At 36.1% G+C, this 26,726-nt stretch overlaps 1 protein-coding gene across 3 annotated transcripts in view; it reads left to right on the forward strand.

Annotated features, from left to right (window-relative positions):
• LOC127522906 (chemokine-like protein TAFA-1) overlaps window positions 1-26,726 on the forward strand; it is a 171,977-nt gene that overhangs the window by 53,040 nt on the left and 92,211 nt on the right. The gene's annotated exons all lie outside the window — the stretch shown is intronic.

A 26,726-nucleotide genomic window follows, 5' to 3' on the forward strand; every position in this document is an offset into this window, starting at 1 on the left:
CTTCCGGTTGTGGACATGTCTTGCAGAATTTTTTTTGAGTATGACCCTTTATGAAGTAATAAAGGGCAGAATTCCTTGTATATTCACTTCTCCCTGATAAGCGCGCACACACACATCACCCAGAGCAAGAGTTAGAGCATGCCCATCAACGCTCTTCGTTCGGGTTATGGAAGCCGAGAGATTTTTCAACAATGTCCCAATTCAGGGGCTGCACCCTTCGAAGGCCGCATTTGAAGGCTGCATATATCATTTAAGTCTCATTTAAGAAAAATAACTGTTAGATTGCAAAGAAATTACAGTATTTTAGACTGTTACTTTTCTTAAATATGACATCCTTGATGATGTATGCAGCCTTCAAATGAGACCTCCGGAGGGCGCAGCCTCCAAAATGAGACGCAGCTGTCACCAAAGGAGTGTGTTTTTGTTTGTGAAGGAAATACCTTTTTCAGCTTCCCAAAGAACCCAGCGTTAAGGGAACAGTGGATGGGACAGCAACGGAATTGTGCACGTATGTTTGTTTGTTCACGGAATTTCAGTGATGAATGCTTTGTAAACAAGTCCCAGTTCGGCGCTGGATTTGCATATCGCAGGCGGTGAGTAAAACTGCATCAAATGTCTGTGTTTTGTTGGCAATCGATGCGCAAGTGCATAAAATGTAAACAACACGAACGTTTTTGTTCCCCTTTTATCTATAATGATGTCGCAACTTGCAGACAATGTCTACGCAAAAGCTGCGCGTGCTCGTGACTCTTTAGCTCTGCCCACGGCAGGAACGCCTCCAGGAGCTCAGCTTTTTTTCGTAAAGACTCGGTACAACGTATCTATATATATATATATATATATATATATAAAGGAAAGAAAAGAAAAGAAAATAGAAACTACACCACAGTGGGTAACAGTGTTTTTTTTTTTTTTTTTGTTACATAATAGTTAAAAAAAAAAAAAAGTTTAAAATAAATAAATAATAATAATAAAAAAACTTAAAAAAGGGAACGAGACATCAAACTGTAGCATATTTGTAATCGGTGCCAGCAATCACTTGAGCAGTGTTTTTTAAGTGTGTGTTTGTGTAAGGGTGTGATTAAGAGAATGAAAGACAGAGAGAGACTATAAATAACAGCTGCATACTTCTGAGTTTCTTTTCATCAACACAGGGGCACCTGCCTGGAATAATGTCACCCATCATCCTATTTGGCAGGAGGTTTGGACTTCATCATTAGAGTCTTTTTTTCTCTCGTCTGGCTGAAAGCTCTGTGCTGAGACTAGGGAAAATAGATAGATGCAGAGAGGGAGAGAAAAAGAGAGGTAGATTGAGGTCGGCGGGAGGAATGAACGAATGTCCGAGTTTTCATTTTAATCTTGTTCTCTCCTACGCAGTGCCACTGCAGATATTTGGACCGACTATCTTCATCGAATTACTGTTAGCATGAATGGATAGGATGAAGAATATGACTCGATCCTCAGAGCATATATTAAGACATTTATACCATGTTAAGCAGGAAAAAAAGCCTAAATACAGTACGTTATCATTTGAATCAATGAAACACAACTATAGGGAACACCACAGTGTAAGACATAATTATGTTACAAATAATCAGAGTAGTTTGTGATAAAATAATCAGTTGAGTTTGTGATGAAAAGAAGCTTCAGACCCTATCATTTTCTCCTGGCATACTTACAGTGGTTTATATAATGCTCATATTATATACATATTAAAATGTAATTTATTCCTGTGATGGCAAAGCTGAATTTGCAGCATCATTACTTCAGTCTTCAATGTCACATGATTCTTCAGAAATCATTCTAATATGCTGATTTGCTGCTCAAGAAACATTTCTTCTTATTATCAGTGTTCAAAATGGTTGTCCTGCTTAATATTTTTGTTGACACTGATACTTTTTTTTCTTTAATGAATAGAAAGTCCAGAAAAACAGCATTAATTTGAATTAGAATTCTTTGTAACAATGTTAAAATCGTAACTTTTAAACAATTGTATGCGTTTTTGCTGAATAAATGTAATAATTCATATTAAATGGAAGTGTAATTTAGGCTATATAGAGAGATACCTACAGTATATCCATTAGTTCAGTGTACACAGTTTTACCAATTTAAAAACAACTGAAGTGATAGAGATAGTAATTAGCATTCAAGCTGCACCTGTGCTGTCACTGTCATTTAAGGTAATGAGTGCACACAATGTAGTGATTTAAAAACACACAGTCAACACACTCTCACTTGCCTGTCTTCACTTACACACATGCAAACATGAGCACATTTAGCCTCATCGCCTATGTGTCTCCACACCAGTCGCAGTTAAGCTCATTCTATCTCCCCATTTCACAAACCAGAAGTTCAACACAGTCACCAAAAAATTGCCTTTTTCTAATACAAAGCAAGGCGACAAAAATGTATCCGAGTGATTACAGTTATCTCTCTAACTCAGTCTAAATGGCTCAGATACGGGCAGATACCAGCACTGAACAGAAAATTGAGTTAGAGTGTGTCTGGTCAAAAATCAGTTGCTTGAGGCGCATGAACATGTAACCTGGATCTAATAACTGCTGTAGATCTGCTCTGTTGGCCACTGACATTGACGCTAAACCTCTAGTGTGTAAACACAAACTGTTACCTTATCCATCTGATTTTTCAGCTTGTGGGCTACTGTTTTAGCTCCTGTAGGGGACTTGCAGCTGCTGTGATGCTGCAAGTATCATAAATTCATGATTTTTTCTTCTGTTTGCATGACATTGAAACTATATTGGAAGGATGAGCCATTCCTCTCTCTCTCTTCCCCATAGTGACTTTACATAATGGCTCTGTATCTGTATCTCTAAGCTCTAATGCCATTAAAAACAAAAAATTAAAGATCTTGATGTGTGGTACTGTGTCTAAGATAATGGGTAGGCTATATCTCAATGTCATTTTTAATTGAAAGTGATTTTGTTAAAGCTGATGACCCTCAGCTTGCAGTTTAGTGAGGATTTTTCTCAGCAATTCTGTCAAAGTGTTCATAAGGAAACCACAAGGTAAAGTCACAGCCAGATTTATGAAAATAATTAGTGTGACAATAATGAAAGCATAGCTACCTTCATTAAGAAGATTTTATTGCTCTTTCAGTGCAGATTCATTTTCCCAGTAAAAACATTACTATCACCTTAACACACATGGCTCATTGCTGCTATGCAGTACTACTTTAAAAATTATCTGTGCTGTGTTGTATTTTAAGGAAGTATCTCTATAAAAGGGTGTAAATATGTGCTCCAGTCAAACTAATGTTCTAACTCTATTAATTAGCTTGTATAGCTTGATTACATAATGACAAGAAAGTTAAGATGAAAATAAAGAGCTACGTAAGCCATTGCGCAGTGAGGGATTGAGAGTTAGCTTAAAATAGCTTAAAATTCTATTTTGTGTTTTTTAAATTATTTTTGATATATCGCTGTCTGTAATTTTATCAAGCAGGATGAATTGTTTTAAAGTGGGACTAAACCAACTAATACCTAAAAACATCTATTGCTAATAGGTAAAAGATAAAGGGATATTTAAAGATATTAACATGATAGAATTATTTATTTATTTATGTATAAATTTACTCACTTGAATGTGATTGAGATTAAAAATAAATGCTATACATGCTATTGTTCAAAAGTTTGGGGTCTATACACTTTCTTTTCATCAAAGAATCCTAAAAACGTATTCCAAATATTGACTGTTTTCAATATTGATAATAATAAGAAATGTTTCTTGAGCACTAAATTAACATGTTAGAATGATTTCAGAAAGATCATGTGACACTAAAGACTGGAGTAATGATGCTGAAAATTCAGCTTTGCCATCACAGGAATAAACTAGAAGTTAAAGTTTGTAAGCAAACTTTGATGTTAGCTTGAGAAAGCTTGAAGTGGGACTTGAACTTTGGTCGCCTTGTGTACAGCTGCAACAAATGTATTATAATGGCACCTTTGGAATTCCATACCCGCAGTGCTATTGTTCCGACATAAGTTTTCTTTCATCAGTTATTTTGTACATGGGTCGTAACATTTCTTACAGATTTCTGCTTGTTGTAAATCAGATACAGATAAATTAGCACAGTAAGATTACATTTATTTGAATGCATTAATGAGATAGCGGTTGCTATGTGTGAATTAGTCCTACCTGCCTGTGTATCGTCTCTCTATTAATAGGGAAGCTGTGGGTTGTAGTTACTTCAAAAGTAAAAAGAAATATGCTAAATGAACCTTGAATCGGGACTCAGTCAGGTATTTATGTGCAGAGGTGAACCTACATTAAGTGGGGGCCTCAGGGAGAATAAATCAATGAGGCCCTTCTAAAAGAGTTTTTTTATTATTATTATTATTGTTGTTGTTGTTAATATATTTTCGTTAACTAGAGATATAATTATACAACATACAAAAAGTAGTCAAAAACATTTTACATAACATCATTTTTTTATTTTTACAATATTAGTGTTTGTTTTTTTGTTTTTTTTTTATTAGAGCTGGAGAAACTACTATTTACTATTTAAATAATGTCAATGTATTGATATTTATTTATATTAATTCATGGTTTGCAGAACTTCCCACAATGTATGAGAAGTGCCATGTCTTTAAAATAATAAAACATTTCAGAATTCTCCATTATAATTCATTATAATTGTCCCAAATCCTTGTTCATGTTATATAGGCTACATAAAGACTTTATGTGTGTACATTTTAATATGTGCTAATAGTGCTATAGGTTATAAGGTAGATGCTATATATTATTATATTCTTTTAAGCTTAATTCTAAAAATCTATTTTTAGAGATAGATATAGAGATCATGATTCTGAAAACAAAACTTTTGACATAGAATAAATTGCGTTTCAGAATATAATAAAATAGAAAACAGTTGTTTTAAATTGTAATAATATTTTACAATATTACTATTTTTACTGTAATAATGGCAGCTTTGGTGAGTATAAGAGACTTCTTTCAAAAGCATTTAAAAAAAAAAAAAAAAAATCTTACCAACCCCAAACTTTTGAATGGTAGTGTATATTAAGACCAATATGATGGGGACATGAAAATATACTGCATAGCAGAAATGACCCACATAGAAAAGTGTATTGCAAACAACTTGCTAAAATATGGCAGCCTGAACAAAGAAGGTCTCCACAGTCCTGTCAGCTATTTCCCCAGCCTCACTTTTTGGCTTTGACAGTGGCTTTTCTAAACACCATCTCCATTTCAGTATCTGTAGCGTGGTTATATTTTTAACTCTGACAGGACTAGCTAATCGCGCCTCTGTGTCCTCCAATGTAATTGCATCTGATTGCCCATCACTCCCCTACCTGCTCATCTTTTGAGCACTCAGAGCTTGATAGAAACACCAGAGTGCTTTGAGTGTCAATAATTTTGTTGTGCTTTCCCTTCTGAAGGAGGAAAGGGTGTTAAGTGAATGCAGCTATTTTGCATGCTCTCAATTCTTTTTCTTATTCGTATTTATCAGTACCTTGAGTCACCATGTGTGCTTAAAGTCGGCATAAAACAGACTTTTCTTACTTATTGTGACGTGTATATATATAAATGAAACGGCTTCCCGAACAAGAAAAAATGTTGGGCGGGACTTGATTTTGTCCATTGTGTTTTGATTGAATTGTTGGATGAGTGTGGTTTGCTATTGCTGTGATGTCATGTGAGTGACAGGTTGTCGCGCCCTCAGAGAAGAGATGTTGCTGCAAGAGAAAGGGGAAGTTATTTTGATTTTATATTATGAGGGTACATGAATAAAAAAAAAAGAATTGTCAATTTTGAATTCATGGTGATTTTGAAATTACGCACAGCAGATATATTTCAGTTTTACAGAAATCTAGCATGCATTTTAGCTTGTAAAAAGGACAGTGAGGCCCAGCTACTGTCATGTTATGAGTTTTTCATTGTATCATGTTTTGCCTTTCTGTTTCCTTCATTTGCATTAGTTTCCATGGTTATTCATTGTTTGATTAATTTGATCCACCTGTTTCTCGTTTCCTCCCTTTGTTAACATTTGTATATATAGAGCTTGTTTTCAGTTCCTCCTTTGTTCTCTTGTCGCAGTTACATGGTTGCTCTGTTCCTTTCATGTTAAGATTCTGAAATTCTGAGTGTTTGATATTTTACTGTACTAAAAACAGTAAAAAAAAAAATACACTTCATCATTTCGTGAAAATGGTGATATCATGCACATGCGTATTACGTGTTCAGTCTATAGACGCATAATGTTTCTTTACAAAGTGAAGGCCAACTACTGGCCTGGCATGCATAATACATTATTTTTAGTTGTTTTCGCAGATCAATGTGAACGGCGATCGTTTTGACAATGTTGTTGTCTGTACACAAAAAATTGAAAGCAAAGTTTTTCCATTTTTAGTACATTGTTGTCGCGTAAACGTGCCCTTAAGCCCGAAGTATACTTCTTCCATCTATGTTCTGCGACGGTCTGCACACTGTCCTCGTGACATAATTTTCAGGAGGGACAGTTTTTGTGACCGTGTAACAGACATAGGCCAGTAAGAGCTGTGCATGTAAACCTCACTCCCCTGATCTCAAGAGGCACGCTAGCGACTGACGTTAGAGACTGCGGTCTTTAGCCTCCTTGTTAGAGTGCCCGACTCCCATGCCAGCAGACCCGGGTTTGAGTCCCGCTTTGAGCGGGCGGTTCGAACAGGAGGGGTTACATTGGTGCCGTGACCCGGATGGGAGTGAGGTTTAGGGGGGTGAGTGTAACGGACGTAGGCCGGTAAGAGCTGTGCGTGTAAACCTCACTCCCCTAATCTCAAAAGGCACGCTAGTGACTGACGCTAGAGGCTGTCGCTAGAGACTGCGGTCTTTAGCCTCCTTGTTAGAGCGCCCAACTCCCATGCCGGCAGACCGGGGTTCGAGTCCCACTTAGAGCGGGCTGTTCGAACAGGAGGGGTTACAACTGCGCAGACGGTGCGCGTACAACAGTGCATGTGTGAGTGACCTGAGTGCTTGAAAACCACTAGATAGTACACATGCACCGAACATGTCTTTATGGGCTCATGGAGTATACAACTGTGCACGAGACGGAGCGGAACGCGGACAAGAGGTATACCCATGCTTTTAGTGTTTAATAAAGAAAACTGCCGCAATTAGATCCTGCCTTTTTCATCCCTGCTGCAACCACGTAGTGACAACTACTTTACCTTGCCTTTTTTTTCCCAGCAGGCCACATATAGATTTTAGTCATTTGGTACTGCAGCACTGTAACCTCCCTTATAGATGCATATTTACCCAAACATGCACACACTACACTTTTTTTATTTGTCCTAGAAGATTTTTCTCCCTCGTGTCCAGACCCCCAGTCTAGTCTGCATTCAGTCTAACTACAGAGCAGGGGTCTACAAGAGCTCATGCATTTTCAGCACTCGTGCTCTCAAATGGAGAATGATGCTAATTAGGAATGGAACAAAGGAGCTCCCGCTCTGATCTTCCACTTCAGACTGCTGACTGTCAGCCTTTTTAATACTATAATTACCTTCCCCAATTACACCCAGAAAAATAACAGATTCAATAATAAATTATTGAACTTTTTCTCTACTTTTTTTTTTTTTTTTTTTTTTGCAATGTCAGGCCCTCGGAAAATGCGAAGAGTTCATTTTGGAGGTGATCGGAGATGTATTGTTTCATTGGTTTCTTATTTGCTTTCATAAGTGAAGTTTGAGGTCTTGTAGTATAGTTTGTTTAGTACATCTGATGGCATAGAGGTAGACTAGCTCTTTTAAAATATTTGGGACATGGTTTTTAATGGATCTTTAATAGCTTACAATATTTAATTCATATTGGGGAGGGTTGTCATGGCTACATTTCATTCTGTACCCTATGAGACACCAATTTGCTCATGTAATATATACAGAAAAGAAACTCTTCAGATCTTAAGAGTAAGTGGAGTCAGTTTGTCTTTCTATTGCTTCTAAATGGAGTTTAAATTGAGTTCATGTAAAGTTTCAAAGAGAAATATTCCATTGCCTTCTCTATTACATTTATAAAGACCGATAGATGGATGGATGGATGGATGAATAGATTGATATTGTTGATAGCATATCTTATTTGTGTTTGTGTCTCTGTTAAAGTGTCGATTGAAATACCAGCATGATTTTGAACGATTCCATTCCAGAAATTGCCTGTAATTTCACCTTTACTGCCCAATTTAACACAATGATCAAACAATTATCCTTTATTAGGTGAAATGTTGCGATTCACTGAATTTATAACTGGCCTATTGCTTTCACGCTGTTTCCAGAACCTTCTGTGTTATATGAATTGGACTTTTCTTCTCTTAATGTCAATTACAGAAGCTGATCAGAGTAGAAGAAAACAGACAATTACAGTCCTGGCCTTTTTATGTCAGGGATGAGATCTAGGACAGGGCCTTAGATTGATCTCGGCTGATACCAAGTGAATGAATTGGCTTTGAAAGTGCATTGTGTGGAACAGAATGAGAACTGAAGTTCACATCCAATTGAAATTCAGTCCAGCTGAGGCCATTCAGATCTGAGAAGTACTTTCAACATAATTCTAGATTTGCATGACTGGCAATAGAGATTAAAAAGGAAGCCACATTTGTTCGGAAAGGGCACAGCACAAAGCGTTGGCGCACTTGAGTATTTAGGATGTAAGTCTCATGCTTTAGTGCCTAATCTTGACATCTCAGTAATCACAAAATCTCACTTCCAAATGGTTGGTTCATGTTAATTGTAAAGTGAAGTAACTCTGCATGTCTTTCTTTGCCTTTCTGCTGCTCAGAATAGTAAGGTGTAGGCTGTACTGGGGTCAATGGCATACTGTAAGTGGTCCACAATAAAGAAAAGAAAAAAAAAAAAAATTGAAATGTAGTTTAAAACACATGCCAAGTTCTTAGAAAGGTAGTCACTGAACAGGTTTCATATGGTTTTTAAAAACTATATATCATTTTCAAAAGTTTAAATTCAGTGAATGGAAAATATTATGGTGTAACAATCAAAGGCACTAACACACTACAAGATAATCGGGCCGATTTTTGGGCCCAATTCTCCTCTTTTGACAATTCTAGGTAAAGTCCAGATTATCTTAATGTTTTTACAGATTTTCTTATCAGATTTTCCAGTGGTGTGAGGTGTGTTAAGAGAGACTGAATCTGCTTGGAAGGGCCGGTCAGGGCCCAACCGATCTCAAATCGTAAATATCCAACAAGTTGAATATTTACGATCAAAAATTTTGTTGTATGGAGGAACCCCGAGGACAAACATGTAGAATTTGTCTACATGGACTTAATCCAAACCTTTTTTTCCTTGCGAATTTTCATATAATATAATAATATAATAATTTTCATAGGTCTGCTGTCAATTTAAGACCTGACTCACGGATCCATTATACTGTTACTCGTGCGTTTTCTTTCTCAACTGTTTACGTTCACTTAAAGCATAACTGACTGTGTTTACTCACCATTTAGACATTATTTTGTGTGTATTTGACTGTTTAAGTGCAATAAGCAGTGAAAAAGAACTCAATTTAGTACTGAGAGGCGGCTGTATGTGGTGCACATTGTGTATGAGTACAAAAAAGTTTAAATTCAATGAATGGAAAATATTATGGTGTAACAATCAATTAAAGGCACCAACTAACTACAAGATAATCGGGCCGATTTTCCATGTTCACATTCGGGACTCTGTTAGTTTGTGGTGTGTTGTCTTGGTCATATTGCGACACTCCACTCACTATACAAACAAAACTGTTAAATCTATTTAATTTTTTTTTCCATTTTTTTTTTTTTTTTTTATCATCAAGTGGTCTCTCTCGTTTTGAAAATCTGATAAGATTTAAAAAATATTTTAGTGTGGGCCAGCCTTTAATAAATTTAACATTAATAAAATTAACATTTTATTGCACATTGGATTCATACACATATGTACACATCTTAATGACTGTGTATTTATTTATTAAATTAAAATGGTCATAACATTTTTGGGGACATGACATTTTTCAACCAGAAGTAACAGGGACGTGTTGTTTGTTCGTTTGTTCGTTCGTTTTCCCCATCATTATATCAGTAAAGTACCACCCTGATATCAAAATAAAATAAAAAAAACCCCATCAAAATGAATAATAATATGAATTAAATTAATACGTATATAAGACAAAATTGATATTAATAGATTAATTTATTTATACTGTTATGTCATTGACCCATTATTAGAAGAGTTTTCCATTCATTTTGAGAAAAAGAGAAACACAAGTCAGTCAGAGTGAACTTCACAGTATCCAAATAAATGAACTTTAATTCAGTGTCACAAGAGACAATTATTGCGTCTAAAATAAACCATGTGGGCTTTACATTCATTTGACGTTTGCCATCAGTGACCCCTGAGGATGTACACAAGAATATGTGTATTATTCTTTCTGATTCAGCAGCAGCAGCATGATTCCATTCAGGACATTCATACAGTGACGATAGGATGAGAGGAGCCGTTGCTAGCACACCATTTCTTAAGCTAATCCAATTTTCCATGGACAGACAGAGGCGGAAACTTACCACAACATTATCTATGGGGTCCAGAATTTCGTTCGGCTTCAATTATGCTCTCCCGGTCAAGAAATAAGTGAAATTCTTTCATCTTGTCCACGATTGCTTTACTTTATCGAGGACATGGATTATCCCCTGATATTTTCCAAAGAGCATTATACATCCCAAATGCAACTTAGGTTTAACAGCTAACTTCGAGCTTTTCCAGTGGGAGTTCTTTTTTTTAATACACTGCTGCCTGGGGGTGTAGACTTAAAAGCTGTAGAGAAGCAGCTCCTCAGAAGGATTTTCCTCAGATCTGCATGTGGAGCAACATAATACAATAGTTAGTTGCTGAAACAGCTGTTGCTCTCCCAGATTGCACTGTTTGCCTCAGATCTATGTGCAGTACACAAGGGTAAGGCCATGCAGAGGTAGCCTACTTCCTCTCTGGTGATGCATTTCCTGTAAATCTATGCAAAAACCTAGGCGAGTTGGTAACTCTACAGAGACAGCTAATTTCTCAGGCCACGTCGGGCTAATACAGAGAGCTCTGGGAGCAAGAACCCACCTCAGCCTGCCTTGCATTATTAATATTCACAATGTAAACACTCAGTGGAGATCTTTTGCAATGTACAATGTGATGAATTACATTTTGTTGTAATAAAGAATATTATTGTAAGTCTAAAATACTTTAATTTCAAGTTGTTATTTCATTGCAGGTTATTTTACTTGTTTAAAGTATGTTATTAGTTAAAAAGAACAGCATTTATTTGAAATTGAAATATTTTGTATTATCTTAAATTTCTTTACTGTCACTTTTGATCAATTTAATGCGTTCTTGCTGAATAAAAATATTAGATTCTTTAAAAAAAAAGAGAAAAATCTCACAGTGGTAGTGTAATTAAAATCAGTTGAAAATTGTTATTTTAAATTCTTCTCTTGATACTACGGAGCCCCAAAAGGGACATGGTGATGGATAAAGTAAAAGCTGGGAGGAAAAAATATATTTTCATGCTTTTGCGTTCCCTCGCAAAGCTTTTGCTTTACCCTGAGAAACTTTGCGTTCGCTCGCAAAGTTTCTTGGGGGAATGCAAAACATTTTGCGGGTGAACACAAAGTTTCTCGGGAAAACACAAACATTTTGCGAGCAAACGAACGCAAAGTTTCTCGGAGGAAAGCAAATATTTTGTGAGTGAACGAACGCAAAGTTTCTTGGAGGTAAGCAAATATTTTGTGAGTTAATGAATGCAAAGTTTCTCAGGGGAACCCGAATGTTTTAAAAATTGTCAATGCTTTTGCGTTCTCTAGCAAATGTTTTGCATTCCCCGAGAAACTTTGTGTTCACTCCCATCTCATTTTTTTCCCTTCATGTCCGTTTAGGGGCTCCATATGATATTACACTGAAGAAAAAATTGGGGTAGAAACAATTATCACTCAGAAATTGCGGTAAATTTCACAAAGAATTACAAAGAATCGTCAAGTAATACACTGAATTGTACGGAGCCCCTAAAGGGATGTGGTGGTGGAAAAAAATTAGGATGGGAGGAAACATTTTTTTTAAATCTTTTGTGTTCCCTCGCAAAACTTTGCATTCCCCTGAGAAACTTTGCATTCCTCGCAAAACTTTTGCGTTCCCTCGCAAAGATATTTGCGTTCCCTCACAAAACTTTTGCGTTCTCACACAAAGATATTTGCGTTCCCTCGCAAGGATATTATCATTCCCTTGCTGTGAGCTCGGTGTTTCAGTCAGCTCCATTCGTTAATAATGCACACAAATAATGCGCGGCTCATAGAGTTTGAACTTGTTGGACTCAAATATAAAGAAATGCAGTCAGCGCTTAAGTCAAGGAGTTCAGTAAAGTTGGAATATATTCACAGATTCGAGCTTCCCGGATCACCTCGTGAGCTAAACGTTGTTAAAACACAATGCAGCTATTTCCAATCATAGTAACCTAGACAACGAGCTACAACAACCCCAATTTTCCTCAAATGTGCTTTATAATATATAAATTGGTTTCTATGAGCAGGCGGCGGAGAGAAGTCTGAAGGGACCGTCTGAAAAGTGCAAAACCCAAAAGCCTTTTGCTCATTTTATATTATGAAAAATATTCAATAACTTCACTGTAACACACTGTACTGTCACCAAAATTAGTTCATACATCACTGCTCTCCTGTCAGCCAGCAGGACATTAAAGAGGAAGTGATTGTCCGAGCTCACAGCAAAGGAACGATAATATCTTTGCGAGGGAACGCAGATATCTTTGCAAGGGAATGCATACGTTTTGCGAGGGAACGCAAAGTTTCTCGGGGGAACGCAAAAGTTTTGCGAGGAAACGCAAAAGATTTGAAAAAAAAAATTGTCCTCCCATCCCAAATTTTTTCCACCACCACGTCCCTTTAGGGGCTCCGTAGAAATGAATGTGACATTTTGAAGTAGAAAGACTGAAATAGCATTTTCATCTTTTTTTTTAATCACAAAATCTTTTTTTTTTTTTTTACTTTGTAAAATCTTTTTTTTTTTTTTTTTTACAAAGTTTAAGTTTTTAAGTTCATGGAACACAATACTTACATGACCACAAAAAAAAAAAAAAAAAAAAAAAACTGTTTATGCGTTTTGGCTGTTCATTTACACGACATCAGCGTTTTTGGGGGGACTGAAAATGCAAACTTTTGAAAACGGGTTTCAAAGTGCAAGTTTTTGAAAAGGATACCGTTGTTGTCTCGGTGACTTCATGTGCATGCGTATTACGTGTTCGGTCTATAGGTGTGTAATTTTTCTTTACAAAGTGACATTGCCAACTACTGGCCTGGCATGCATAATACAACGTTTTTAATCGTTTTCAGGGATCATTTTGACATTGAAGTCTGTACACGGAAAACACAAAGGAAAAACTTTTCAGTTTTAAGTACATCATTGTCATGTAAACTTGCCCTTAGTCCTCCAGAGCGATCAGTTTGAAAAACAGTGTGTGAATGCTAATCCTACTGACTGTAGTGCAAAGAAACTCCCATTTATTCCCATATGCCCTTGATTTGTCTGAACTTAAGTTCTGTTTTCAAAACCTGTGGTGCTATTAAGTGAGATTGTTACTTTAAGATAAGTTGATTTGGTGCCAAAGTGTTAGTAGACACTACAGACATCAAACATTGGCACAATACACACACAGGTTGCCCAGTTTCAGTGGATGAGCTGAGCAACACAGAGGTTAATGAGTGATAATCGGACTCTTTTAATTAGTTCTGGATGATGTCTCCAGCCTTCATAATTGGGTCTAAGTGCATGTGTGCATATGTGCGTAAAGCCGTTTGCAATGTTGTGGCAATAGATAATGAAGTTAAAGGTGTATGTTATTGCACAAGCAGACACATCAGCACAGCCTGTTATAGCCGCTAATACCATCCCTAGTGTGCATCTCAACACTGTGCATATTAATACTCAGCTCTGTCTCCTTCACTCTCCCTCTCGGTGACTTTTTGTTGTCTCTAAGCTGGAGGTTTGTGGATTTCACTGCACGCAGCAAGTCTAATAAGCCTCTTACTGTCGGACAAAGTCAGCTGATTAGTAGATGGGTGTTTCGATAAGATCAGACCTTTGTGTGCTCGCAGCATGTGCAGGTTTAAACAAGGAAAAAGTGTTTTTCTGCCGAGACGCTCATCTCAAACAAACTTCCCAAAGACGGGCATGAAAACAAACAAGCGTTGCCCAGGAGATAAAGTTGCGATGGTTCTGCTAATGAATGTATTATCTGAGTGACAGTGTCACACCATCACCTTTCGCTTTCGAACAGACAGATTTGTGATTTATTCCTCTGCAGTGAATGCCTCATCTGCCCAGGGCAGATCCATCAAGCGCATATGGATAAACAACATAGATCAAAGGTCAATGAGTGTGCAAAGCACATCACAGGAAACAATGGCTTCTGAATTATTGAGCGCTTCCTTTTAGAAGAGCCTCATCCCCTGTTCCTAATGGACCCCTCGCTAAAAGGCAGAATGAAAGAGAAGTGAAGACGTAAATTATTTCTGAGTTGAAGAAGTAAAGAGACTCCCATCAACTTTCAAAACAGACTTTAGGAGACGTGGCGCTTGAATTATGTGTGAATGTTTCCCCCTGTGTCAGTGCTACGTGTTCACACATAGACAACAGATAACACACATCTGAGGCTAGATCTCACACTTTTTACTCCATGCTTACTGAGATAGGTAGGTTTCTTTTGAAAAACAAATTTGTGTACAGACATACACATACATAAACAGTCAGGATCACCAATTGTTATGGAATATTTCCATTATTTCTCAGGGGGGAATGAAAGATTGTAAGTTGTCACAGTGGAAACTGCCATTAAACAGTCTATTATATGTATTTCAGCTAAATTTATAGAAAAAATGATAAGTAATAAGTAACTTTGCAACTACATATCATCTAACCTTCATTAGAGTATTAGTAGGCTGTTTGCTTAATATCTGCTAAGACTTAATTTTGATGCTCCCCAACAGACATTCTACTGACTATAAGTAACTTTGCAAATACATTTTATTAACCCGAACACCTAACCCTAACCTAACAGTCTACTAACAGTCTAATGCTCTATTTGAGAGTTAGTTTACATGTAGTTACTTATAGTTAGTAGAAAGTCTAAAGAGGACCTTAAAATAAAGTGTAAACCATTTTAATATTTAAAACGGCATAAATGTGCTAGGGCTGCGACAATAAATCGATGCTTCTCGATTTGTGGATCGATTCTGAGATTTTCCGAATGCATCGCAATTCTCTCTCGAATTGATTCTGAGCTTAGTTTTTAACAGCATATGGCGCTCGAGGCTAGTTTTTAACCGCACGCTCAAATGCTCACGAAGAAGAGCACTCGTGCGTTCGAAAAAGTCTGAGAATGTACTTGCACCTCAGAATGCTTTTATGACGCGAGATTAATGTAAACAATCCACTGCAAACACCCTTGTAATTCGCTTCAGCCTTTTCCAAACTTTATGAATGATTGTTTTATAGAAGGATCAAGTGGTGTGTGTAAAGAAATTGGAAGCAAGCAGTGTATGGCTGTTTTTAAAGCACACAGTGCCATCTGTTGTTAAAAACTAAGCTCAGAATCGATTTGAGAGGGAATTGTGATGCATTCAGAAAATCTCAGAATCGATCCAGAATCATTTCTCGATTCGTGATGCGTCGATTTATTTTTCCAGCCCTAATACATGCAATTATGGAACAATTAATGAAACCAAACTAAATAAAAATAAGCCATTTTGACTGCATTTATTTGTTTGTTTACATTTATAAAATTGACAACTAAAAAAATAAAAATGTGACAACCATATGATATATATGATATAAGGTTATATACTGTATATAATCTCAACATTTGTATAATTGTAATTGACCGTTCGCAAAGACCCGCCCCCTTACTGATCCGCCTTAGTTACTGTTGCTACGTCTGACAAGCCATGCCACTCTCACGCCACACATTATGCTATCACGCAGTGAAGAATACATTGTGGAGCAAAGAGGACACTGACAACGCGTTGACAGACAATACAGAGCAGGTTACTTTTTATATGGAACAAAGTCTCAAATTTCATGTAATTTTTAAAGAAATTTCAATAAATACCATTTTGTGCCTCTTTAAAGTGTCGTGACAGATCGCTGTAGCACCTCAGGTCAAGTGGCTCATGAACCGATCATCTCTTCCTAGTTAAATTATAACATCAAATAAACATGAATGAACATAAGAAGGAATGTTGTTTCAACCATGGAAAGAAGTCAATACACCATTTTTCAGGTTTAAGTCCACCGATGTTAATCCTCTAACTCCCCTGACTGCTTTGTCGGACAAAATGGCAGATTCGGCGTTATGATTGGTTAGATCGTCTGTCAATCAAACTCCCAGCGATGGGTCAATTGGACTTTTAATGGGTGTAATTGAGTCTTTTTGATCAGACTGTCAGTCCAAATCCGATTTTTGTCCATATCCGATAGAAATCAGATCAGATGTAGCAAACGTGAATGGCCACAAACCACATGAAATGCGAGTTTTACAAATCCATTACTCGAGCTATATTCATATGTAGTTTGAAATCCTATTTCAGACTGACAGTGTGAACATAGCCTTTGAGTCAAAACCCTTGTGACAACTAGCCCCGTTCTCTCTTATTGTTTGAACAGCTTTGGCTCCTATGGCTCCTCCCTCAACTTGCAGGGACAGACTCTTCTTCTGTGCCCTCTTACTGTCTTTCTCTTCCCTACATCTTTCTTTCTGAATGTGTTTTCTTTCAGCCATCTGCACTGAGCTGTAGGCTTTTAATAGATGTCCCCCATGTTGTCATTTATTAAGAGCATGTGTGTTGTTCCCACTCTGCCAGGTGGCCGTTAGCAGCCTGTCAGGGGTCCTTTAAGTTACAGAGAAGTAAAGGAAGGATAAACAAGATCTCTAGGAGGTAAATCAATACCCGTGTCACATCACTTTAGAAATGGAGTTGCTTTCAGTGGTCCGTCTTTGTAACAATGAAGTAAATATAAATTAACAATAAATGCGGTGGAATGAGTCATGCGCTGCACTTAAGAGGTGGACGAGTGCTCATAATAATGCACATTAGCCGTTCCTTAAGTCATTTTGACATATCTTAGGTAATACAAACTGTTACAGTAAGGCTGTCTCCTTTTGATACTACTTTGAAGACTGAAAAAAGGTGATTTTCTATTCTGTGCAAAATAATATCTGCTGTCTAAGTATCTGTTTGGGACAAAAATGTCAAGATGACACCAGGAACCATAATCCTCTAAGGCAGAATATGCGGCATGGATTACCGAAGATGGAATCGCACGGTGACTCAAACTTCTCATTACTGTCAGTTTTGGGGCACACAAGAGCACTGAAACCTCTTACCTTGCTCACTGGCCCTATCCTGTCAGCTTCTTGTCTTTTACCCATAATTCCCTCTGCTTCTGTCTCTGTGGTAAGAAATTGCTGTCCTCTGAGTCGTAAAGAGTTTGAGATGGTGGTTGCGATTCAGATTGTTAGTGTTAATAGGGATGAACTAAACTACAAAGTAGTCAGCAGGTTTCTTGAAGGACTGGTTGTCTTCTAGGTCAGTCTTAGTAAGTGTAGGTTCACTTGATGCTGATTGGACACATTTTTTTTTATAGGGACTGTTTACATAAAATGCATGTGTGTGAATAAATTGATACTTTTATTCAGCAAGTTTGCATTAAATTGATCAAAAGTGAGAGTAAAGACATTTATAATGTTGTGAAATATTTTTATTTAGAAATGAATGAACTTTCTATTCATCAAAGAATTCTGAAAAAAAAATGTAGCACTATTTCCACAAAAATATTTAGCAGCGTAGCTGTTTTCAACATTGATAATAATAAGAAATGTTTCTTGAACACTAAATCATCATATTAGAATGATTTCTGAAGGATCATGTGACACTGAAGACTGGAGTTATGATCCTGAAAATTCCGCTTTTGCCATCACAGGAATGAATGACATTTTAAAATATATTCAAAAAAGAAAACAGCTGTTTTAAATGGTATTTTTGTACCGTACTGAATTTTTGATTGAATAAATGTAGCCTTAGTGAGCATAAGAGACTTATTGACCAATCGTAGTCAATAAAATCTTATTGGCTAATGGTAGTGTACATATTTGAGTATAAAACATTGTGCATTTCTCAGAGGAATTAGAGTTTATGTAAGAGTGTTTATCAAGAATAACAGTATAGACTGCCATTCCAACACAGAGGAATGACTGGAAATAAATGCTGTTTTGTGCCCAGTGCCTCATTAACTCATTAGCAGGAGGGGAAATAATGACATGAATACATGATATATCATAAAATATAAACATGTGTTCCCATATCACATCTTAAATATATATATATATATATATATAAACTCTATAAATTTATTTGACACCATACTTATGTGCAGTTGTGTCCTTGCATACTTGTTAAAATAGTATGAATTCATGACTGTGGCTCACAAACATATCTGTCAGGAAGATATTTGTGAGCACATCTTCTTCTTTGTGACTTGACAAGCACAATATCAAGATTATTTATAGAAGTGTCAGAAACACGTCAAAAGTACTGGATCTGTCAGTGTGTTAATGTGTTGTCATACTTGGTGGTTCACTCACTCGAAGTCGAGTGAACATGCTTGCGTTGACGTTTGGATACATGGACACTATAAGGTACACAGAGACATTTCAGAACTTTAGAATACAGTGCAAAAAATCATATTAAATGACAAGTAGGACAGCTGCTGTGCATAAAGAAGCTGGTTACTTTCCATGAATAGGGTTACTTTAAGAAGAATCTCTCTATTTGAATGGAAAATATCAGTAATTTAGATTAAAGTTGCAACTCTGGATCTCCTTCTGTTGTAGTTTTGTTTATTTTATTTTATTTTATTTTTTTTATGAATTTCATTTGATTTTTTTAATGTGTGTTTAATGTATTATTGTTCGAAAATCATAACAGAATCACGCAAACCAGAACTTTAAATTATATTTAGACACGTCCCAAGTTTTGGTAACAAGTTTGCAAAAATGTCAAACCTCATATAAAATGAACTGAATATAAAAACAGCATGACCTTGTTATGACCATAACAAGGTCAAATTAACAATTTACTTATGAAGGTTAAGCACCTCTTTTCAAAGATCATTTGTGCAAAAAGATGTACTTTAGACTCTGTTTTATCTATTCATGGAAAGGACTGTCTGCTGAATGAATGAAATAAATGTAAAGGACAGAAGGTTAATGACACTTGCTGTTAGTTCTTAAAGAGGAGATAAACAACGTCAAACAAATAAGCATCAAGTCGAGTTAATACATAAGCAGGAAATCAGTTCTGTAATGTGGGAAGGCAGAAATTGTAACCATAAGCATTACCCACAAGTCTTCACACATATACGTTTTATAATAGCTCAGATACAGAGATGTAGGTTTTATATGCATCAGCCTTATATTCATCTGCTCTAAGACCTTGAAGCGCCCTCACGAAGCTCTCCACACTGAAACCTGAATTTAAAGCATTAAAGCCTGAATAGCAAATTCAGATGTGCAAACTGTCTACCAAAGTCAGACATACATGTTCGATCTCTCCTTATGTATCTTAGTCGATTGTCTAAGTACTCTTGAATTGAATAGCATAGATCTACAGTGTGTTTGATTGAGAGGTTGGCAGTAACCATCACTGTTTATAAAACATGCTTCCATAATAGAATTTTTTAAAGAATTTTTGGTTTTGCTTCGCTTTGCTTTATTTTTTGTCTTGTGTTTTGTTTTGTTTTGCTTTGTTTTGCTTTGCATTGCTTTGTTTTTGTTTTTGTTTTTTTGTGTCTTTTGTTTTGCTTTGCTTTGCTTTGCTTTGCTTTGTTTTGTTTTTTGTTTTTTGTTTTTTGTTTTGTGTCTTGTGTCTTGTTTTGTTTTGCTTTGCTTTGTGTTTTTTGTTTTTTTTGTTTTGTGTCTTGTGTTTTGTTTTGCTTTGCTTTGCTTTGCTTTACTTTGCTTTACTTTGTTTTGTTTTGCTTTGTGTTTTTTTGTTTTGTCTTGTTTTGCTTTTCTTTGCATTGCTTTGTTTTTGCTTTGTTTTGTTGCTAACAAGCTGTTCTGATTTACATATACACCATTTTTCTTAATGCATACAGCATTTTATCATTTCTTTTTCTTTTTATTTGTCTTTTTAGTACAAAATTATTTTATCTAGGCATCTTTGAAACAAGATACATATATTAGAAGCATAAATACGTAAGATAAGTTTGTTTTCAGATAATTTCATATTATTATATTATATTATATTATATTTTTCTTAAAACAGTGGCAAGTTTTTTTGTTTGTTTGTTTGTTTTTTTATTTAGATTTAGGTTTAAAGAAGTGTGAAAAATATCCAAGATATATTCTCTGAAAACATTCATGTATTATTTGATTTTGCTGCTTAAGTAAATCTTGTTATCTTGTAAAACAATATCTTGTTTTAAGAAAGCATAGATCATCCTAATTTTTTTTCCCAGTAAAATTAAGAATCCAACCTGTTGCAGGGCAGAGATGTTTTTGCGGGAAAACACACGTCTCTAGAAAGAGCAAAAGAGAAACAACAAAACTCTACAGAAGCTCTCCGGTGCATTATTTACACATCGCTTAACTGTGAAATTGTATTTCTTTTAAACGTATCTCCGTAACATTAGAGAGAAATTACACCGCCTATTGAGTTTGCAAGGCGCCAGTCTTTCGGTTTCCATTATCTGGGCTCTGATCCACTGAAGCCCAAATAAATAAGCCACCCATGTGGATAAGCGTCACATTAAATGTTGTGCTGGATGAAGTTTCTGGGATTAATGCAAAAGTGCGTCTTCTACAATATTCAAACGCACATTTTATTTGCCCTGAGGAACAGCTACGACCTGATGAACAGACTAAAACGCCACACGTGTAGAGCCGAGGTCTGAACATTTATCAGTTCACACGTGCACACACCCTATAATCACAACTCCTATTAAGCTTTCCGCACGTGTGTGGAAGCATCAATGCATTTAGCACCAACACTTCCTCACACTCTATACTTGGTGACACTGCTTTTCACAGTTACTGAGACAGACGCTGAGGAAAAGATAGCGAGCTTAGCCTTAGCTCAAACTGTGATCCATGTCATCATACGGTACATGTAAACAGTCTCATCCAGATATCAAAATTCAAAATTGAATCTCATATAAAGTGTAATTTTGCCCAGTGGACTCTTATATACAGTTCACAATGGGCACATACACTGTTTTAATGACAGCTTTGCCATCTGTAGAAATGTCGCCACTTATGTCAGCTCAAGCTGTTTTCCCCTAAAAACAGTTTACAATTGCTATGACGGCATGACTGTCCTACCTCATAAAAGTGACCTGCTATTGATGACATATAATTTACATATTTGCATACCAACAGTTACACTTATTAAGAGTTCTCACTGCTGCTTGAAGTTCCATTTTGTTCATTTCAAATGACAAATGCTTACAATGGTAAACAACTGGCTTCTTTCAATGGAATTTATTAATATCAATAGAACACATACAGCCATAAATAATACAAATCATAACACTAACATTTCAGCTATTAAAATTAGTAACATTTAAGAGGGAATTGGAAACATTTTTATAGTATTTTATAAAAGCTTTGTATTTTTTTTTTATGTAAAAGACTAATGAAACAAGTTTTTTTTTTTTTTTTTAAAGTCTAAAAGTAGGCAGATGACATTAGGTGTACAAATTTATGTTAATAGATATTAAATGTAGTAAACAAAATAAAAAAAGCTTATCTTCATTGTTTTTTATAAAATGGATGTCTTTCAACAAAAAAAGACTGATTAACATTCACTGTAGAAAAATATATATTTCTCTACTTCTTTTCAAAAAACTTTACCAAAATTTCAATAAAATAAATGAATAAATAAATAAGTGTGTCACTAGTATTCGTACATGGTTCAGTCCCAAAAGCACAATGTAAAAAGAGACCTGCGGGGGCAGGGGGGGTGGAATTGAATCCGGGTTCGAACCAAGCAATCGAACGAATGAGAAAGCAGCCTTAAAAAGAGTGTGGGAGGTTCAGCACAGATTTGTAATCTAATAACGTGACCTTTAAATGAGCAAAATAATTGCAGGCGGTTTGATGGCACTTCATGAATACACTCCCGCTCACCCAGCTGGAAAAACAGATGCTGCGTTAGAGAGAGGGAGAGGGAGTGTATTTCTCTCATTTTCTCTAATCTCATATTTGCATTGGAGGGAGATCGAGGAGATGACACTGTATCAACTTGGCCAGTGCTAATCTTACAGTAATACCACTTGCAAGTGAACCACATTCGGTCAATTTTAATGTCATTAGTTCGAGCTACAGAGGATGAGCTTGTCAACGGGAGAGTAATTGCATCCTTGCGCTTCTACGGTGCCTGTTCTGAAGATGTGATTAGATTCCAGCATAGTATTAAACGCTTGGCCTCAGGAATACTTTGCATGTTCAGACAAATCTATGCTCACATAGTTTTGTGTATACATGTAGATGTTGTTTCACATATTTTGCACTTCTTTCATTGCTGTTAAATACGGCCGTCAGTGCTAAATCCTGTTCTGTTCACACATGTCAAGTGCTGACCGATCTGCCAGTCAACTAGATAGATAGTATTATATAAGCTCTCACAAATGTGCTGGTCATCCTCCCCTACCTCGCTCACTTCTCATACCCTCACACTGCCTTGCTCAAATGAAGCCTGTATTTTAAAACCAGAGCTTCTGAATGTCTCCGGTTAGATATTCCTCTCCCTCTCTACTCTGTTTGTCATGCACAGCAGCATGTGAGAGATACAGATAAGATAGAGCGCTGCAACAATGCCATCGCACTGATCTTGGACATGTTGAGCTGTTGAGCTTCAAGAAAAAAGGCATTTGATAGACAAGGGGTAGCTGAAAAGGCCCTATAAAGTAATAGAACATCCTCTTACTGACCAGACACGTGCAGTCATGCCTTTCATATGTCGATTCTTTGCTCTCTGATGCTATACTGCCAGGCTTTCTGCCCCCTATCTGAATACTAGAGTAGGCATTTTAGAGAGTCTAAGATATGGAAAAGAAAACATTTTTATGGCATGTACTTAGTTCTTAGAAAGGTAATCTTTGCATCATTCATTCTGTTGGGTTTTTTTGTATAAAAATGTCATGTGGTGTACGTATTTTCCTTGAATGCATGTGAGCGTGCAAAACGAAAACTTTTTTATAATATATTTTGTCATGGTAAAAAGACATTAAAAAGTGTAAAAGTCACTTGTTTTTCAATCAGCGACACCTGCAGGTGAAGTTACAGTGGGAAGTCTGCGTCTTTTGTGCCTCCCTTCAGCTCATAGAAACAAAGCAGAGCCCCCAAAGCGTGCAGTGGGTTTAGTGGGGGGTAATTGAGAATGAGTGGGGGAAAGTCACGTGAGAGGAGGCAGTGCCTCTATCGCGCTATGATTGGATATGATCCGTTACGACTGGACATGATTTGTGCGATAAATCCCGCCACCGTGAGGCTGCAGCGTTAAATGCAATCCAGTCACACGTGACATTTGTCACGAAATCACCACCAGGTGGCGCAAAAGGACGGTTTGCACCATTGCGTAAGGCTGCTGTGACATTTGTACTTTTAAATGAAGATAAAATAATGTATTTTAAGATACTTGCTGACATTCGCACAAAGTTATTAGGGTGTATGTAGGTTATTTTTATGATAAAATTTCCTTCTTTTTTTCCTACATTTTTTGTTTCCAAACTACTTAAGGTTTTCTTTTCAAGAATTTAATTCCTTTAATGCGTTGTTTATCTTTATTATGATAGCAGGACATTTTTGACTTCATACAAAAATATTAAATTGAATTTTATTCAAAATTAATTAAAAAAATTCATTTAAAAAATGTTAATCATAGAACGTATTATTCGATTCTTTATGTGTACATGCTAAGAAGTCATTCAAAGAACCTGTTAACACAACTTAAATAAATGCATGGTTGCATGTTAAAAAATTCTAAATGATTGTTTTAATAACTTTTTGCAAGCATTATTTTGTTGAATGCTGTGGACATCATAGTTTTGATCATTACATTAACTTAATATTGTGTGTAATATAAACTCAAATTTCTGCTTTAGTTGATTAATTTTATTTATTTTTTTTATTAAGTTGTAGTAATTTAATTAAATTGTCTTCATACTTCGTAAATTGGGCAGTTTATTGCAGTTTGTTGGTTGAATGTAATTTTACTCCAATTGTCATAACTCAAAATGATTGACAAACTTTTGTTGTTGTTTTGTTTTGTTTTTTTATTTAGAGTGTATGACTTACATTTTGAATGTATTTTTATTCGTTTAAGCACCACGTCCCAGGTATGAAAGAGAAAGTTGTAACAGTTCTCTGCCAGATGACATATACAGATGGACACTAATTTTTTAGAGTGCAAATAATGTTTTGGTAAGAGCTGCCAAAACATTATTATCTCTCTGTGAAAGAACATCTGTACTAGCCTTTCTTCTTCTTCTTAATTTCATTTTAAAGACCAAATTAATATATTTATACAAAAGGATCATCAGCAGTTTAATTCATGCACAAATTCTGTCACCTCCAGCCCTCATTGTCAAAGCGCGTTGAAGCGTTCAAAATAGTTCAAATCGTTTAAGAGTTTATACAGTCGCTAGAGAAAAAACAAGAGGAGGAAATCAACAAACATCCTCTCTTTTCATTCTGACAAAACACGTTTCTGCAAAGAGAAAGAGGGGTAAATAAAGATGTTTACTCTCCAGACAAAAGAGGGCAAGATAAGTTAGAACATTAGTACCGCCTTCAATGCCAAGTCAAGTGCTCTTTCTGTTTCTCTCACATGCTGAGTTATTATGTATATTGAGCTTTGGATTACTGCCCAGCCAAGGATTTTAGGACATTGCTCATAACGGCGCTCTTAATTCTGATTCCAGACCTGTTCTGTCATTTCCATCATACCGGCTAAGATTAGATTCAGGGTAAAAGGAGCAAGTCCCAGATCAGTGTCTAGCCGGAAGAGCTAAATGGATAAATAATGAAAGCGAGAATACGGTTGAAGATTATGCTTGGCGGCCTCAGGCAGGCTGTAGGCCAATGTCAAACTGAAGTGTATGGTTCTCCAGGCCTGAAACACATCTAGTTTAGACTGTACATACACCAGAAGTACCTCATTTATAATGCAGAGATGTTTAACAAGTAATGAGGATTCCAAGGATAGTTTCAGAAGGGCATATTTAGTGGTTTGAAAGCAAACAAGTGATAAAATACAATTCAAATAGCCCACCATGGACGATGGCTATGATTAAGGTCTTGGAAAGCATGTTTGTCATTGACATGTCTCTGGAAATGGCAGTTTGGGAGTCCTCGCTCCTGCCTTGATGCTCATTATGAGAGTTGTTTAGACTTTATGATGTACAGTATATATACTTACAAAGAAATGGCAAGGAATAACACTGAAAATATCCAACGCAAATATACCTTTTAAAATTTGGACTTCAAGGGATAATTCACCTGAAATTGAAAATTGTCATCATCTATTCACCCTCATCTCATTCCAAAACTGTATAAATTTCTTTCTTCTTTGAAAGATACTTTTAATTTCAAAATTGCTTTGAATAGTTTCAAAATATCTTCTTTTGTGTTCCTTGTCGCCATCATGGTCTCTCACTGTCCTTGTCTCCAACAGCTTGTCCCACCGCTTTTCTGGTAGCGAGTACTTTTTTAGTTCACTGCAGTTGCAGATTCGCTCTTATTCCTGTAGACTTAATGACACTTCAGAGTCATGTTAACTTTGTCCATTCGTGAGCAGAGGTCACCGAGCAGACTGCGTGTAAACTCAAAGGAAAGCATCTGCTCCATTTTTTCTTTCCTCTCCTCAGCAAGCCCTCCACTCCTAATCCCTCGCTCCTGCTGACCACACAGTATTTGAGTTTCCATCTCTCAGCAGAGCTCGTGTTCATCCTGTCAGTCACAGAGTTGAGAGGAGGAAGCCACTTGTAGATAATATTGTTAATTTGCTGTAAATATGAGTAGACGTCCTTTGAATGACATTGTGAAATTGTACATACACACTACCACTGAAAAGTTTGGGCACACCTGCTCATTCTACTGTTCAAAAGTTTGGGGTTGGTAAAAATGTTTTTTTTTTTTTTTTTGCACTTTTTTTTTTAAATGTCCTTGTTACAGTGTAATTATACAATTAAGTACTAATAGTAATTAACTACATTTACTTACTATATAATTAGGGTTAGGGTTAAGGTTTGGTTTAGGTTTAGTTGCATATAACTATGCATATTTAATTGACTGTTGTTATTACTATAGTAACTACATGTAAAATGTTTAACAGGGACACTGTAAAATAAAGCTTTGCCTTTTTAAAATGTTTTGATTCTCTTATGCATCATTTATTTGTTCAAAAACACAGTAAAAACAGTAAAGCTGTGAATTATTATTACAATTTAAAATAAGTTTTCTTTTTAAATATTTTTGATGGCAAAACTGAATTTTCAGTATCATTACTCCATTATTCAGTGTCACATGATCCTTCAGAAATCATTCTGATATGCAGATTTTGTGCGTAGGAATATTTATTATAAAACAGTGCTGCTTAATATTTTTGTGAAAACCATGACATCTTTTGATTCTTT

Source organism: Ctenopharyngodon idella, chromosome 11 (assembly GCF_019924925.1).
Source record: "Ctenopharyngodon idella isolate HZGC_01 chromosome 11, HZGC01, whole genome shotgun sequence".
NCBI classification, from domain to species: domain Eukaryota; kingdom Metazoa; phylum Chordata; class Actinopteri; order Cypriniformes; family Xenocyprididae; genus Ctenopharyngodon; species Ctenopharyngodon idella.